General features: G+C 34.5%; 2 protein-coding genes across 2 annotated transcripts in view; one reads left to right on the plus strand and one right to left on the minus strand.

The window, feature by feature from the left end:
* LOC100375013 (ER degradation-enhancing alpha-mannosidase-like protein 2) overlaps positions 1-18678 on the minus strand; it is a 198572-nt gene that overhangs the window by 160355 nt on the left and 19539 nt on the right. The window lies entirely within an intron of this gene.
* The window catches only part of LOC144354714 (uncharacterized), a 90775-nt gene that overhangs the window by 65305 nt on the left and 6792 nt on the right, over positions 1-18678 (plus strand). The gene's annotated exons all lie outside the window — the stretch shown is intronic.

An 18678-nucleotide genomic window follows, 5' to 3' on the forward strand; every position in this document is an offset into this window, starting at 1 on the left:
AAAACTATGCTTCCGGTGCATGCACGTGCATCCATTGCAGGCTTATGCCTACTACATCATGCTCCTTGGCATGCCACTGCATCTAATTTGGGGGGATTGTCACACAGGGAATCCATACTCTGTTTGGGCAACACGTCGCACTTGCCCCGAGATGAGTTGAAAGTTACAACTCGCCGCGGGACATAGGCCTCAATGACGCCTACACACAGAGTACCCTTAGGTGGCGCCCTCACTCAAGTACCACGTCGTCCTTGCCATGATGTTGGTCAAAAGCGACCAATATCATGGAATAGACGGCTAAGACGCTTGTACGCTGAGGCTCTCGATCCCCCTACTTTTTCTCGCATATCAGTCTCTTGTGTCATTTCTAGTGCGTTAACACCAGCAAACCACTGTGCTTCATATGCTACAGCTACATACATGCCAACAGTCACATGGTTTATTCCAAAAGAATTGTGTACATTCTTCTTCACTCTTTTCTTGCTCCGTACTGGTACTGCATCATTTGCTTTTCTTTTCTAGATGTTATCATTTATTTCTTTCACATACTCTGGCATGCCTCCATTTGCTCTTATGATTGATTTCAGATTGTCTGTAAGTTCTTGTACAGTTAAAACAATTTTGTTACTTTGCCATTTTGCTAATTTCTTGTTTGGTAGATTTGATTTCAGTACTTGACAATGGTAGGATATTTGATCTTTCATTGCTTTCATTTGTTGCACTCTATTCATCTGTGTCAGCATCATGTCAACTTCTCTCTCTGTTTCCCAAATTCCCCACTTATTTTTTATTCGTAATTCTAATTGTACTTTAATTTGTCTTTTGCGTTCTAGCAGTTTACGTTTTTTTTCCAGTCTTTCAGTCTGCAGCAAAAGTCTTTTTTTTTAATGTTTCTGCTGTGAACAAATTCCTTCTTTCTTCTTTCAGGGGCTTGTTTTCGTGCGATTGATAAATATTTTCTTTTGATGTCTGTTCCCAAATTATAGAGATATAATGAGGTTTTGTTTTTGTTGAAACAGATACAACCAGCTTTTGAAACCCGACTTTTCTGTGGCGCCCTGTGAATGTTGCGATCAAGATCAGAGAAATCCGACTCTGATCTTACATTAGTTAAGGGTGCACTTGCAACTTCTTGTCGCAATGACTCAGAGGGCTGGTTTTCTAAACCACCAGGTAATTGATTACCAACCTGTCTCTCTACGATGACCAGCATAGCTTTGCAGATACCCTGTGCACTTTCTAATGTTAATGTGTTTAGTTCTGGACTACATTCGTTGAATAGTGCAGCATAGATTTCATCCTTGTTTATTAAACAGTTGGTAATGTACTTTGTTTCTTTCAACAGTGGTGTTGCATCAATCGCGTTGTCTGCTAGGCAGGTTTTTAATTCTAACCAGTGTATGTTCATATCATAATAATTCATATCTTTTTCCAGAAGTCGCATCAAAGGTCCAGTTACCAGCTTAGAAATAATTCCAAGGCTCTGCACTCTGCAATTATAACCTGTTCATCCAAAACAGCCTGAACCTGGTTTATGAGTTTATTTGTAGAATTACATCGTCCTGATGACAGAAAATCTGAAATGTGCTGTTTGTGATAGTACAATGCAGCTCCCTGGTAAAATGCAACGTTGAATCTATTGTGTTCAAACTTTATCAATCTAATTTTCTCTTTCAGCTCATGTTCTAAATATGGCCCAAAATCAGTGTACACACCAGATTTTTGACAACCCTCATCAGTAAAACCTTTACTCGCTTGATATAACAAATTAAAACAAAATGACTGATTAGATTTATACCAAGCAAGTTTTTCAGTGTTAATTTGATCTTGCTTTTCCTTTTCAAATTCAATGCATGCTGAACTGGCTGCGGCAGCCATATTTACCAATACATGCATTCCGCATAGAAGATGGTTCACAGTTTTCATTTTCGTCTTTTCATTTTCATCAAATGAGTTCCAGTTTTGTTCAACAATAGGCAATAAAGATTCACGCATTTCTTCCATCTTGCTTTTATATTTTGTGTTCACAACATGTCTGTCACTCATAATATTTTTGCTTCGAAGAATTAGTTGTGCGTATATATGTTTTTTTTTCTTCATCGTTTACAGCTATTGACTGAGCTAGTTCTTCAAATGTTTCTATGGTAGCATTCATGTAGTCATCAGTTGACCCACTAAGCAATTCTTGGAAACCAAGAGACAATGATGACCTGTCTGGCAATGAAACCTGAAGGCCAGCATAGTCAATAAACTTTTTTCGAGTGCCATCACTGTGAAGTGTGTTTGGATCCTGTTGCTCAAGTATTGCAGTGGCAGCTTGGGCTTGAGCCAATACCAGGGCTTCGACCTGCATCATGGATGTCAAGAACTTACTTGGCAACCTATCAACATTCAGGATGTTCTTGAGTACTGACTTTACAACTGCTGTGCAGTTTTGTACTGAAACATTGTGTGTCAAAAGATCATAATAAACCTGTCTTATACTATCAGTATACTTTCCATTTTCAAAGGTTTTAATTTCGTTTGCATCCATCAAATCTTCTATTTTTTCACGTAGCTTCATATTGTCATTTTCTAAATGTTTCACTTGTTCCAGATTACTCTTCACTTTCTGAGAATGGTGTTCACTTGCTGACTGGGCTTTTGTTTTCCAGTAACTTTTGCTTTTCTTAAGGTTTTTTTTTTTCCATTAAGATCTGATCTAATTTCTCTTGTAGTATTTCATTATCTCTTGTTGATTGGTTTATGTCATGTATATATTCTTTCATCACTTTATTTTGTTCTTCAATCTGATGTGTCATCTTCTTTATTTTCTCATCTCGCCTTTTAATTTTTTTGTTGAAATTTCTGGGAGTTAATGCTGCAAGTTTTGCTTTTAAATCATTTATTTGAATCAATTTCTGCCTATACTTGTCTTGCTTCTTGCTCATTTCACTAATTTTATCTAGTCCAGCTAATTTCTCACGTGAAAGCTCTTCCATACTTTGAGTAATTTCGCTAATTTCTTGGTAACTGTCAGCAAGATTTCTGCTCAAACTTTCTAGAATGTTTTCCAGATCTTGATTACTTCTACTTGTTTCACTTACAGTTTCACTGACTTCATTGGGATTTATCCTTGGAGCTTTGTATGACTTGCTTAGGAAGTCATCTAACTCATGCTGACATTTGCTGCATTTCAGTTTTAAATATGCATCATGTAGCCGAGTCCACTGGCGTCTAATTCCAGTGACATTTAGTTTTGTTTCAGCACTAGGCCGCATAAATACATTTAACCAATTTAAAGCATTAGCCCAGGGAAGATTGTTTCTAATAAAACAAGTCATTGTCAATGACACGTCCCCGTTCCGTTCATATTTGAGTGACATATACATTCAAAGCAGATCATGACCGAAATGCACCTGCATATGTACAACACATTGTGCTAAATCTGAACAAAATCCATCCATGCATGACTGAGATCCGGTTCTGGAATTGTGAAAATACGTGATTTTGATGCATTTTCGGCCTTAAAATGGCCATCATTCTGCTATTGTTAAGCAGATCATGAAACAAATGCACATATCTATTTGTGACATGATGTACCATGTGTGTGTGAAGTTTGAACTTGATCAATCCAGACATGTCTTGGATACGGATCCAGAACTGAATTCTTTAACAAAATGGCCGCCAGTCGGCCATTTCGAACTTGATCCGAAAAAAAAAAAAGACGTGCATCAAGGTCCTATTATGTTTAATGTATATACCAAATTTGAACAAAATCCATCCATGCATAACTGAGATACGGGTCCGGAATGGTGAAAATGTGCGATTTCAATGCATTTTCGGCCTTAAAGCGGCCCCCATTTGGCTATCGTTAATGAGATCATGAAACAAATGCACATACATATTTGTGACATGATGTACCTTGTATGTGTGAAGTTTGAACTTGATCAATCCAGACATGTCTCGGATACGGATCCAGAACTGAATTCTTTAAAACAAAATGGCCGCCAGTCGGCTATTTCGAACTTGATCCGAAAAAAAAAATGACGTGCATCAAGGTCCTATTATGTTTAATGTATGTACCAAATTTGAATGAAATCCGTCCATGCATAACTGAGATCCGGGTCCGGAATGGTGAAAATGTGCGTTTTCAATGCATTTTCGGCCTTAAAGCGGCCGCCATTTGGCTATCGTTAATGAGATCATGAAACTAATGCACATACATATTTGTGACATGATGTACCTTGTGTGTGTGAAGTTTGAACTCGATCAATCCAAGCATGTCTTAGATACGGATCCAGAACTGAATTCTTTAAAACAAAATGGCCGCCAGTCGGCCATTTCGAACCCGATCCAAAAAAAAAAATGACGTGCATCAAGGTCCTATTATGTTTAATGTATGTACCAAATTTGAACAAAATCCGTCCATGCATAACTGAGATCCGGGTCCGGAATGGTGAAAATGTGCGATTTTGATGCATTTTCGGCCTTAAAATGGCCACTATTCAGCTATCGTTAATCGGATCATGAAAAAAATGCATGTGCATATGTCCCATATAATGTGTGATGTATGAGTGAAGTTTGAACTTAATCGGTCCATGCATGTTCGAGATACAGGTGATCACGGACGCACGGACGGACGGACGCACACAGGGCAAAACATAAGTCCCCGTTTTCTGACTGCGTCCGAACAGGGACTAAAAATTACAAAGTTCTAACACATGCTTAATTTCTAGGTTGATACTGTTATCCTGACTGGCTGTGAAACTACATGATATCAAAACTTGTGGTGTGACACTCTTTTCTGCAAACACTGCTGATAAACATTTTGCAGACTGTGTTGCTAGAACTGTACTCAAGACTTGAACTTCCTTTCCATCTTTTCTAACTTTCTCTACATTTTTTCGTACTCGTTTTGTTAAGTTGCTAATTTTCACTGGTAAAACAATATCTGGGCCAAAAAGCCTAATTATATCTGGCATGGTTTGTTGTATATTAATTCCCATTTTCTGCAGATCATCATGTAAATTTAAATACAGACCATAACTTAGTGGAACATTGCAGCTAATATCAACTAACTTCTTCTGCCCTGACAATAAACTTTCTAAGTTGTCCCTGATTCTAAGTGACACATCCATATTGGAATATCTAAATATAAAAAACAAACAATATTTATTATCTGTTTCTAATGTCTAACAAGAGTATATTAACGAGTTTAGAAATTAATTACTTATATGTTAGAACTATGAAAAAACACAGAAAACAAACAATTGTGACTAAAAAGTGTATTCTATTTACACCATAAACAACTGTTGAATAATAATATAGTGAACACAAATTAAACAGGCAAAAATAATTGAAGAAAAATCCAAACAAACAAATAATTGAGATGATTTAATTCTCTCATGCCATAAGGTAATAATAATGTGATTTTCGAAATCTTCAAAATCAAAGCCACGAAAGAAGTAAAGTCGATGTTGAACTTTGAATGAGCTACCGGTACTCAGATTTATAGTGCATAGCGTCGGCATATGGTTTCAAAATGCACGTAAACAACACAGAATTTCCCTAATAGTATACCAAATAATCGTGCAAAGTACAATTCACAAATAATTAATGTTAATGCAGGCGTAATAACGATAATATCGCGCTTTTGAAGCTTTGCGAATAATTGCCGTATTTTTTGAACCCGGCAACTAAACCCGTAGAAAATTTGCATTCAACCACTTCATTGCCGATTATGTGCCGAAATTAATGTAAAATAACAAAGGACCTTGTAAATTCGGTCACAAAATAATCGTACGAGAATTAGTTTCTTTGGAAATCAATGTTACTACCCAGAAATTGGCGTCCCGTGAAGTGTAGACCTCCAAGGAAAAGTTCTGGTCGATTCAAAAATTGGCGCGTCGCCATTTTTACGTTCGATCTCAACTTTTGACCTGTCTTCCGATGACATCGATTTTGTACCGGAGTTTTCTCAGTGGAGCTGGTCAATGAATAATTACAATAATAGTTTTAAACGACAGTTAAAATAGTAAACATGGTGAAACTTTCAGTTTAAAAAATTTACATACCGTATTTACATAAGAAAACCTCAATTGACCTCAATTTTCTTTCGCATGAGTCATAGCTGCATAAATTAAACTAGTACCATCTTACAGCGAATTTTATTGCCCATATTTTCATCTGTGTTTGAAAGACCTGTGTTGATTGGCTCCCCTTTGGCTTTTCTGTTTTATATCATGCACCCTGCAAAATATCGAGGGCCAAGTTTATTTACAGCACAATTTTATCGCTAATGGTCGATTTTTCCGGCGGGAGTGTGATTCAGTCACACATCGTACCAAGCTTTTTACGCGCGAAATAGACACACGACTAACCTGTTTCAATAATTAGCGTTATTTTATTGATGTGCAACGTCTAGAATTTGTAAAATAAAAGTTTAAAATTCTTGGGAAAAGTTACAGCGTGCGTGAATTCGTACGAACGCCATATTGGATTCTGAACTCCCTAATACATGTACATACATACAGACATACAGACAGGGTAACTGCAAAGACTCCCTTTTGTGCTTCGCACACGGGAGTCAAAAATTGAGATTCAGCAATCAGCTGCCAGTGCACAACGCTGAAAATGTGTTAATTTACATAAATACATAAGATTTATTGTACACTTTTCATTTGCTCATAAATAATTCAATGCTTAACACTTGACATTGAAATAACCCTTCTAATACACATTTTTCCAAGATTCCCCATCAGAAACTGCAAAACCTTAGTCATACAGGCTCTTGCTGTGGTTGGTATTGTGAGTTGAACTCCTTCCTTGCTCAAAATTTTCAAATAGTTGAGAAGGAACTCCATCTATGAACTTAAGGTGTGTTTTTGGTGTTGATAATTTCTGAATATTTACACTTTACTGATATATGTGATTTGTTCCAATTTAATGAGTATGTTTATCGATGTTATGCATAATTATGAGTATTCTGCCCAAAAAAATTCTATTCTGCAGTCATTGATTGGTCGACATCCACCTACTTGGAAAGTGTCATAATATAGTTGTATCATTGCTCTTTTGAAGTTTAAACGATAGTTTTGCTCTATTGCACTGTCAACTTCATGAGTTAGATTCATATATGCAATGTTTAGTGCTTTTATGACATTCTACAAACCTAGTGTCTGTGTACACCAGAATTTATACACATGTTTCAGCAATAAATGTTGTTAACATTTGAATTTCGAACAATAAGTGATTCATGAGTTTCTATTTTCAAGTTGTTTCGTCGAGGTGCTGTTTCATGTCAAAATGTGAAATGTGGCTGATTAAATCTGAACCACATTATCAACTCCAGATGCACCTTGACTATTAAGCTGCACAGTCTTAGCCAAGGTACAATGTCTGATTTACAATAGCAGTTTACAAAATATGGCACAGTTATGTAACCAATATGTTACAGTTACATATTGTTACATACAAGACAATGCCGGGTTACAAAATATGGCACAGTTATGTAACAATATGTCACAGTTACATATTGTTAATAACAAGACAATGCCAGTTTACAAAATATGCCACTGGTATGTAACCAATATGTCACAGTTATATATTGTTAATAACAAGACAATGCCAGTTTACAAAATATGGCACTGGTATGTAACCAATATGTCACAGTTACATATTGTTACATACAAGACAATGCCGGTTTACAAAATATGGCACTGGTATGTAACCAATATGTCATAGTTACATATTGTTACATACAAGACAATGCTGGTTTACAAAATATGCCACTGGTATGTAACCAATATGTCACAGTTATATATTGTTAATAACAAGACAATACCAGTTTACAAAATATGGCACTGGTATGTAACCAATATGTCACAGTTACATATTGTTACATACAAGACAATGCCGGTTTACAAAATATGGCACTGGTATGTAACCAATATGTCACAGTTACATATTGTTAATAACAAGACAATGCCAGTTTACAAAATATGGCACTAGTATGTAACCAATATGTCACAGTTACATATTGTTACATACAAGACAATGCCGGTTTACAAAATATGGCACTGGTATGTAACCAATATGTCACAGTTACATATTGTTACATACAAGACAATGCCGGTTTACAAAATATGGCACTGGTATGTAACCTATATGTCACAGTTACATATTGTTACATACAAGACAATGCTGGTTTACAAAATATGCCACTGGTATGTAACCAATATGTCACAGTTACATATTGTTAATAACAAGACAATGCCAGTTTACAATATATGGCACTAGTATGTAACCAATATGTCACAGTTACATATTTTTACATACAAGACAATGCCGGTTTACAAAATATGGCACTGGTATGTAACCAATATGTCACAGTTACATATTGTTACATACAAGACAATGCTGGTTTACAAAATATGCCACTGGTATGTAACCAATATGTCACAGTTATATATTGTTAATAACAAGACAATGCCAGTTTACAAAATATGCCACTGGTATGTAACCAATATGTCACAGTTACATATTGTTACATACAAGACAATGCAGGTTTACAAAATATGGCACTGGTATGTAACCAATATGCCACAGTTACATATTGTTACATACAAGACAATGCTGGTTTACAAAATATGCCACTGGTATGTAACCAATATGTCACAATTACATATTGTTACATACAAACCAATGCTGGTTTACAAAATATGGCACTGATATGTAACCAATATGTCATAGTTACACATTGTTACATGCAAGACAATGCTGGTTTACAAAATATGGCACTGGTATGTAACCAATATGTCACAGTTACATATTCTTACATACAAGACAATGTCGGTTTACAAAATATAGCACTGGTATGTAACCAATATGTCACAGTTACATATTGTTACATGCAAGACAATGCTGGTTTACAAAATATGCCACTGGTATGTAACCAATATGTCACATTTACATATTGTTAATAACAAGACAATGCCGGTTTACAAAATATGCCACTGGTATGTAACCAATATGTCACAGTTACATATTGTTACATACAAGACAATGACGGTTTACAAAATATGCCACTGCTATGTAACCAATATGTCACAGTTACATATTGTTACATGCAAGACAATGCTGGTTTACAAAATATGGCACTGGTATGTAACCAATATGTCACAGTTACATATTGTTACATACAAGACAATGCTGGTTTACAAAATATGGCATTGGTATGTAACCAATATGTTAAAGTTACATATTGTTACATGCAAGACAATGTCGGTTAACAAAGTATGGCACTGGTATGTAACCAATATGTCACAGTAACATAATGTTACATACAAGACAATGTCGGTTTACAAAATATGGCACTGGTATGTAACCAATATGTCATAGTTACATATTGTTACATACAAGACAATGCCGGGTTACAAAATATGGCACTGCTATGTAACCAATATGTCACAGTTACATATTGTTACATACAAGACAATGCCGGTTTACAAAATATGCCACTGCTATGTAACCAATATGTCACAGTTACATATTGTTACATGCAAGACAATGCTGGTTTACAAAATATGGCACTGGTATGTAACCATTATGTCACAGTTACATATTGTTACATGCAAGACAATGCTGGTTTACAAAATATGGCACTGGTATGTAACCATTATGTCACAGTTACATATTGTTACATACAAGACAATGCCGGTTTACAAAATATGGCACTGGTATGTAACCAATATGTCACAGTTACATATTGTTACATACAAGACAATGCCAGTTTACAAAATATGGCACTGGTATGTAACCAATATGTCACAGTTACATATTGTTACATACAAGACAATGCCGGTTTACAAAATATGGCACTGGTATGTAACCAATATGTCACAGTTACATATTGTTAATAACAAGACAATGCCAGTTTACAAAATATGGCACTGGTATGTAACCAATATGTCACAGTTACATATTGTTACATACAAGACAATGCCGGTTTACAAAATATGGCACTGGTATGTAACCAATATGTCACAGTTACATATTGTTACATACAAGACAATGCTGGTTTACAAAATATGCCACTGGTATGTAACCAATATGTCACAGTTATATATTGTTAATAACAAGACAATGCCAGTTTACAAAATATGGCACTGGTATGTAACCAATATGTCATAGTTACATATTGTTACATACAAGACAATGCTGGTTTACAAAATATGGCACTGATCTGTAACCAATATGTCATAGTTACATATTGTTACATACAAGACAATGCCGGGTTACAAAATATGGCACTGGTATGTAACCAATATGTCACAGTTACATAATGTTACATACAAGACAATGTCGGCTTACAAAATATGGCACTGGTATGTAACCAATATGTCACAGTTACATATTGTTACATACAAGACAATGCCGGTTTACAAAATATGGCACTGGTATGTAACCAATATGCCACAGTTACATATTGTTACATACAAGACAATGCTGGTTTACAAAATATGCCACTGGTATGTAACCAATATGTCACAATTACATATTGTTACATACAAACCAATGCTGGTTTACAAAATATGGCACTGGTATGTAACCAATATGTCACAGTTACATATTGTTACATACAAGACAATGCTGGTTTACAAAATATGGCACTGATATGTAACCAATATGTCACAGTTACATATTGTTACATACAAGACAATGCCGGTTTACAAAATATGGCACTGGTATGTAACCAATATGTCACAGTTACATATTGTTACATACAAGACAATGCTGGTTTACAAAATATGCCACTGGTATGTAACCAATATATCATAGTTACATATTGTTACATACAAGACAATGCTGGTTTACAAAATATGGCACTGATATGTAACCAATATGTCATAGTTACATATTGTTACATACAAGACAATGCCAGGTTACAAAATATGGCACTGGTATGTAACCAATATGTCACAGTTACATATTGTTACATGCAAGACAATGCTGGTTTACAAAATATGGCACTGGTATGTAACCAATATGTCACAGTTACATAATGTTACATACAAGACAATGCCGGGTTACAAAATATGGCACTGGTATGTAACCAATATGTCACAGTTAAATATTGTTACATACAAGACAATGCCAGTTTACAAAATATGCCACTGCTATGTAACCAATATGTCAAAGTTACATAATGTTACATACAAGACAATGTCGGTTTACAAAATATGGCACTGGTATGTAACCAATATGTCACAGTTACATATTGTTACATACAAGACAATGCTGGTTTACAAAATATGCCACTGGTATGTAACCAATATGTCACAGTTATATATTGTTAATAACAAGACAATGCCAGTTTACAAAATATGGCACTGGTATGTAACCAATATGTCACAGTTACATATTGTTACATACAAGACAATGCCGGTTTACAAAATATGGCACTGGTATGTAACTAATATGCCACAGTTACATATTGTTACATACAAGACAATGCTGGTTTACAAAATATGCCACTGGTATGTAACCAATATGTCACAATTACATATTGTTACATACAAACCAATGCTGGTTTACAAAATATGGCACTGGTATGTAACCAATATGTCACAGTTACATATTGTTACATACAAGACAATGCTGGTTTACAAAATATGGCACTGATATGTAACCAATATGTCATAGTTACATATTGTTACATGCAAGACAATGCTGGTTTACAAAATATGGCACTGGTATGTAACCAATTTGTCACAGTTACATATTGTTACATACAAGACAATGTCGGTTTACAAAATATGCCACTGCTATGTAACAATTATATCATAGTTACATATTGTTACATACAAGACAATGCTGGTTTACAAAATATGCCACTGCTATGTAACCAATATATCATAGTTACATATTGTTACATACAAGACAATGCTGGTTTACAAAATATGGCACTGGTATGTAACCAATATGTCACAGTTACATATTGTTACATGCAAGACAATGCTGGTTTACAAAATATGGCACTGGTATGTAACCAATAGGTCACAGTTACATAATGTTACATACAAGACAATGCTGGTTTACAAAATATGGCATTGGTATGTAACCAATATGTTAAAGTTACATATTGTTACATGCAAGACAATGCCGGGTTACAAAATATGGCATTGGTATGTAACCAATATGTCAAAGTTACATAATGTTACATACAAGACAATGTTGGTTTACAAAATATGGCACTAGTATGTAACCAATATGTCACAGTTACATATTGTTACATACAAGACAATGCTGGTTTACAAAATATGCCACTGCTATGTAACCAATATATCATAGTTACATATTGTTACATACAAGACAATGCCGGTTTACAAAATATGGCACTGGTATGTAACCAATATGTCACAGTTACATATTGTTACATACAAGACAATGCTGGTTTACAAAATATGCCACTGCTATGTAACCAATATATCATAGTTACATATTGTTACATACAAGACAATGCTGGTTTACAAAATATGGCACTGATATGTAACCAATATGTCATAGTTACATATTGTTACATACAAGACAATGCCGGGTTACAAAATATGGCACTGGTATGTAACCAATATGTCACATTTACATATTGTTAATAACAAGACAATGCCAGTTTACAAAATATGCCACTGGTATGTAACCAATATGTCACAGTTACATATTCTTACATACAAGACAATGCCGGTTTACAAAATATGCCACTGCTATGTAACCAATATGTCACAGTTACATATTGTTACATACAAGACAATGTCGGTTTACAAAATATGCCACTGCTATGTAACCATTATATCATAGTTACATATTGTTACATACAAGACAATGCTGGTTTACAAAATATGCCACTGCTATGTAACCAATATATCATAGTTACATATTGTTACATACAAGACAATGCTGGTTTACAAAATATGCCACTGGTATGTAACCAATATGTCACAGTTACATATTGTTACATGCAAGACAATGCTGGTTTACAAAATATGGCACTGGTATGTAACCAATAGGTCACAGTTACATAATGTTACATACAAGACAATGCTGGTTTACAAAATATGGCATTGGTATGTAACCAATATGTTAAAGTTACATATTGTTACATGCAAGACAATGCCGGGTTACAAAATATGGCATTGGTATGTAACCAATATGTCAAAGTTACATAATGTTACATACAAGACAATGTTGGTTTACAAAATATGGCACTAGTATGTAACCAATATGTCACAGTTACATATTGTTACATACAAGACAATGCTGGTTTACAAAATATGCCACTGCTATGTAACCAATATATCATAGTTACATATTGTTACATACAAGACAATGCCGGTTTACAAAATATGGCACTGGTATGTAACCAATATGTCACAGTTACATATTGTTACATACAAGACAATGCTGGTTTACAAAATATGCCACTGCTATGTAACCAATATATCATAGTTACATATTGTTACATACAAGACAATGCTGGTTTACAAAATATGGCACTGATATGTAACCAATATGTCATAGTTACATATTGTTACATACAAGACAATGCCGGGTTACAAAATATGGCACTGGTATGTAACCAATATGTCACATTTACATATTGTTAATAACAAGACAATGCCGGTTTACAAAATATGCCACTGGTATGTAACCAATATGTCACAGTTACATATTCTTACATACAAGACAATGCCGGTTTACAAAATATGCCACTGCTATGTAACCAATATGTCACAGTTACATATTGTTACATGCAAGACAATGCTGGTTTACAAAATATGCCACTGGTATGTAACCAATATGTCACATTTACATATTGTTAATAACAAGACAATGCCGGTTTACAAAATATGCCACTGGTATGTAACCAATATGTCACAGTTACATATTGTTACATACAAGACAATGTCGGTTTACAAAGTATGGCACTGGTATGTAACCAATATGTCACAGTTACATAATATTACATACAAGACAATGTCGGTTTACAAAATATGGCACTGGTATTTAACCAATATGTCACAGTTACATATTGTTACATACAAGACAATGCTGGTTTACAAAATATGCCACTGCTATGTAACCAATATATCATAGTTACATATTGTTACATACAAGACAATGCCGGTTTACAAAATATGGCACTGGTATGTAACCAATATGTCACAGTTACATATTGTTACATACAAAACAATGCTGGTTTACAAAATATGCCACTGCTATGTAACCAATATATCATTGTTACATATTGTTACATACAAGACAATGCTGGTTTACAAAATATGGCACTGATATGTAACCAATATGTCATAGTTACATATTGTTACATACAAGACAATGCCGGGTTACAAAATATGGCACTGGTATGTAACCAATATGTCACATTTACATATTGTTAATAACAAGACAATGCCGGTTTACAAAATATGCCACTGGTATGTAACCAATATGTCACAGTTACATATTGTTACATACAAGACAATGCCGGGTTACAAAATATGGCACTGGTATGTAACCAATATGTCACAGTTACATATTGTTACATGCAAGACAATGCTGGTTTACAAAATATGCCACTGGTGTGTAACCAATATGTCACATTTACATATTGTTAATAACAAGACAATGCCGGTTTACAAAATATGCCACTGGTATGTAACCAATATGTCACAGTTACATATTGTTACATACAAGACAATGCCAGTTTACAAAATATGCCACTGCTATGTAACCAATATGTCACAGTTACATATTGTTACATGCAAGACAATGCTGGTTTACAAAATATGGCACTGGTATGTAACCAATATGTCACAGTTACATATTGTTACATACAAGACAATGCTGGTTTACAAAATATGGCATTGGTATGTAACCAATATGTTAAAGTTACATATTGTTACATGCAAGACAATGTCGGGTTACAAAATATGGCATTGGTATGTAACCAATATGTCAAAGTTACATATTGTTACATGTAAGACAATGTCGGTTTACAAACTATGGCACTGGTATGTAACCAATATGTCACAGTTATATATTGTTACATACAAGACAATGCCGGTTTACAAAATATGCCACTGCTATGTAACCAATATGTCACAGTTACATATTGTTACATGCAAGACAATGCTGGTTTACAAAATATGGCACTGGTATGTAACCAATATGTCACAGTTACATATTGTTACATACAAGACAATGCTGGTTTACAAAATATGGCATTGGTATGTAACCAATATGTTAAAGTTACATATTGTTACATGCAAGACAATGCCGGGTTACAAAATATGGCATTGGTATGTAACCAATATGTCAAAGTTACATATTGTTACATGTAAGACAATGTCGGTTTACAAACTATGGCACTGGTATGTAACCAATATGTCACAGTTACATAATGTTACATACAAGACAATGTCGGTTTACAAAATATGGCACTGGTATGTAACCAATATGTCACAGTTACATATTGTTACATACAAGACAATGCTGGTTTACAAAATATGCCACTGCTATGTAACCAATATTTAACAATTACATATTGTTACATACAAGACAACGCCGGTTTACAAAATATGCAACAGTTATCTGTCGCATTTACACTTTATAAAAGTAACTTAGAAATTGCATACTATAATAATAAATTCATTGCATCCTTGGTAATACATTGGTTGACAGCAAAAAAAGTTTAAATATAATACACAGGCAGACTGTCGACTGAGATAGATTAAAAAATGAACAATATGAAGTAATCGGACTTGCTGTTTTCAACAAGAATTCGAAAATATCACTTTTTACCAAAAATGACAAAAATATTCATCAAAATTAGAGAATCAAAGATAGCATCACGAAATGAACAAATCTGAGAGCGGCCCACATGTAGTACCTATAAGTATAACATCAGAGCAACTGGACTTGCTGTTTTCAACAAGAATTCAAAAATATCACTTTTTAAAAAAAACATTCATCAAAATTAGAGAATCAAAAATAGCATAACGAAATGAACAAATCTGAGAGCGGCCAACATGTAGTACCTATATATGTAATATCAAATTATTTGATTAGATTTCCCTTGGAGATGAAAGGAATAGTTTATAAGAGTTGTGTGAGATCAGCATTGCTGTATGGGAGCGAGACATGGTGTTTGAGTGAAAATGAGTTGGGGATTTTAAGGAGGACAGAGAGAGCGATGGTGAGAGTGATGTGTGGGGTGAAGTTGATGGACAGAAAGAAAACTAAGGACTTGATGCAGATGTTGGGTTTGAAGGAAGCGGTAGATCGGTTGGCGAAGGCAAATGGGGTACGTTGGTATGGGCATGTGCTGAGGGAGGTTGGGCATGTATTAAGAAGGGCCCTTGATTTAGAGGTGAGCGGTCCAAGGAAAAGGGGAAGGCCAAAGAAGACGTGGAAGATGCAAGTGGAGGAGGAGAGTAGGAAGGTTGGGATGAGGATGAGGGATGCTTTAAATCGTGCAAAGTGGAGGGAGGGGGTAAGAGCGATTGCCACTAGTTTAAGGTGAATCCGGCCACCCTCGTCTTCGGGGACCAAACCGGATTTAAAACTCTGGACTACTACTACTACTACAAAGCAATCAGACTTGTGGTTTTTAACAAGAAGTCGAAAATATCACTTTTTACCAAAAATGAAATCAAAGAAAGCTTAGAAAGAACTCCCATGTGTTGAGAGTATTGGAGACACATTAAATATAATTTGAAATTACTTAGCTAAAAACTAATTATGCAAATCAGAAAATTAACATGAACAGATTTGATTGTAAAACTAATGAGGTCTGCGCAATGTAACAAAAACTCTATGTACCAAGTTTAATTGAAATGTGATTAGAATCAAAAAATTATGAATTATTATGCTAATTACCCCAAACTAATTAGGTTTGTACATTGTCTTAGAGCATCTTTGTACTAAGTTTCATTAAAATGGAAATTAGTACTTTAGATATCAGTGTGAAAGCTTAAAATTGGTTAATTATGCAAATTGAGTAATTAATATGTACAGATTTTAACCCACAATTATCCAGGTCTGTCTATTGTCCTACAGCATCCATGAATAAACATTCATTGATATGTGATGATTATAGTACCTGAGATATCAGTGTGAAAGTTGGAAATTGGTTAATTGTGCAAATTAGGTGATTAATATGCACAAATATTTACAAAAACTAATTGGGTCTCTGCATAATTCTAGATTCATTGAAATGTGATGATTAGTACTTTAGATATCAGTAGAAAAGCTGAAAATTAATTATGCAAATTAGGTAATTAATATGCACAATTATTTACCCTGAAACTAATCAGGTCTCTGCATAGTCCTAAAGGATCTATGTACCAAGTTACATTGAAATGCGATGATTAGTACTTGAGATACCCGTGGAAAAGCTGAAAATTAACTAATTATGCAAATTAGGTGATTAATATGCACAAATATTTATCCGAAACAATCAATCTCTGCATAGTCCTTGAGTATGTAAGTACCAAATTTCATTGAAATGTAATGCTCACTACTTATATCAAAAGCTGAAAATTAATTAATTATGCAAATTAGGTAATTATATGTACTGATATTACCATAAAAACTATCAGGTCTGTGCAGTGTCATATGACATCTATGTACCAAGCTTCATTGAAATGTGATGATTAGTACTTGAGATATCAGTGGAAAAACCGAAAATTGACTAATCATTATGCAAATTAGGTAATTAGTATCCACGGATTATTACCAAAAACTAATCAAAACCTAGCATTAGTTCAGAGAATCTATGTACCAAGTTTCATCAAAATCCAATGAGTGGTTGTTTAGATATCAGTGGAACAGTCATGGAACCACTAAAAAATAGCTAATTATCATGCAAATTAGATAATTAATATGCACGGATTTTTACCAAAAACTAATCAAATCTGCGCATATGTTCAGAGCATCTATGTACCAAGTTTCATCAAAATCCAATGAGTGGTTCTTTAGATATCAGTGGAACAGTCATAGAACAGCTAAAAATTAGCTAATTATCATGCAAATTAGGTAATTAACGAGAATGGATTTTTACCAAAACCTCATCAAATCTGCGCATTGGCCCAGAGCATTTATGCACCAAGTTTCATCTAAAACCGATGTATGGTTCTTGAGATAGCAGTGGAACAGTCGGACACACATACACACATACACACACATACAGACACACTAACTGCAAAGACTCCCATTTTGTGCTTCGCACATGGGAGTCAAAAAATATTCACCAAAATTAGAGAATTAAAGGAAACATCATGAAATGAACAAATCTCAGAGAGATCTACCCAAGGTACATACACAACAAGTATCAAAGCATTCAGGGATGTAGTTTTCAAGACGCTGACGAACAATTACTTGTATGATAGTTGCTCTGCTCGACAAAGTCTACAGCAGAGCTAATAAAAAGTCTGTCATTGCTATTTATGATTTCAAATATTTTGTACAAATATTCACTTGGTTTATTATTATGTCTTCTCTTGAATATAGTTAAACATAAGGACATCACTTTTTAATTTCTGTGGAATATTGGTATTATTAATAATTATTCCGTATGGCTGGTTCACAATTATTATAAAGACAAAGAGACATGTGTGGATTTACAGAAATAAAAATGCAACA

The sequence above is a fragment of the Saccoglossus kowalevskii genome, chromosome 6 (assembly GCF_978046115.1).
Source record: "Saccoglossus kowalevskii chromosome 6, keSacKowa6.1, whole genome shotgun sequence".
NCBI lineage: Eukaryota > Metazoa > Hemichordata > Enteropneusta > Harrimaniidae > Saccoglossus > Saccoglossus kowalevskii.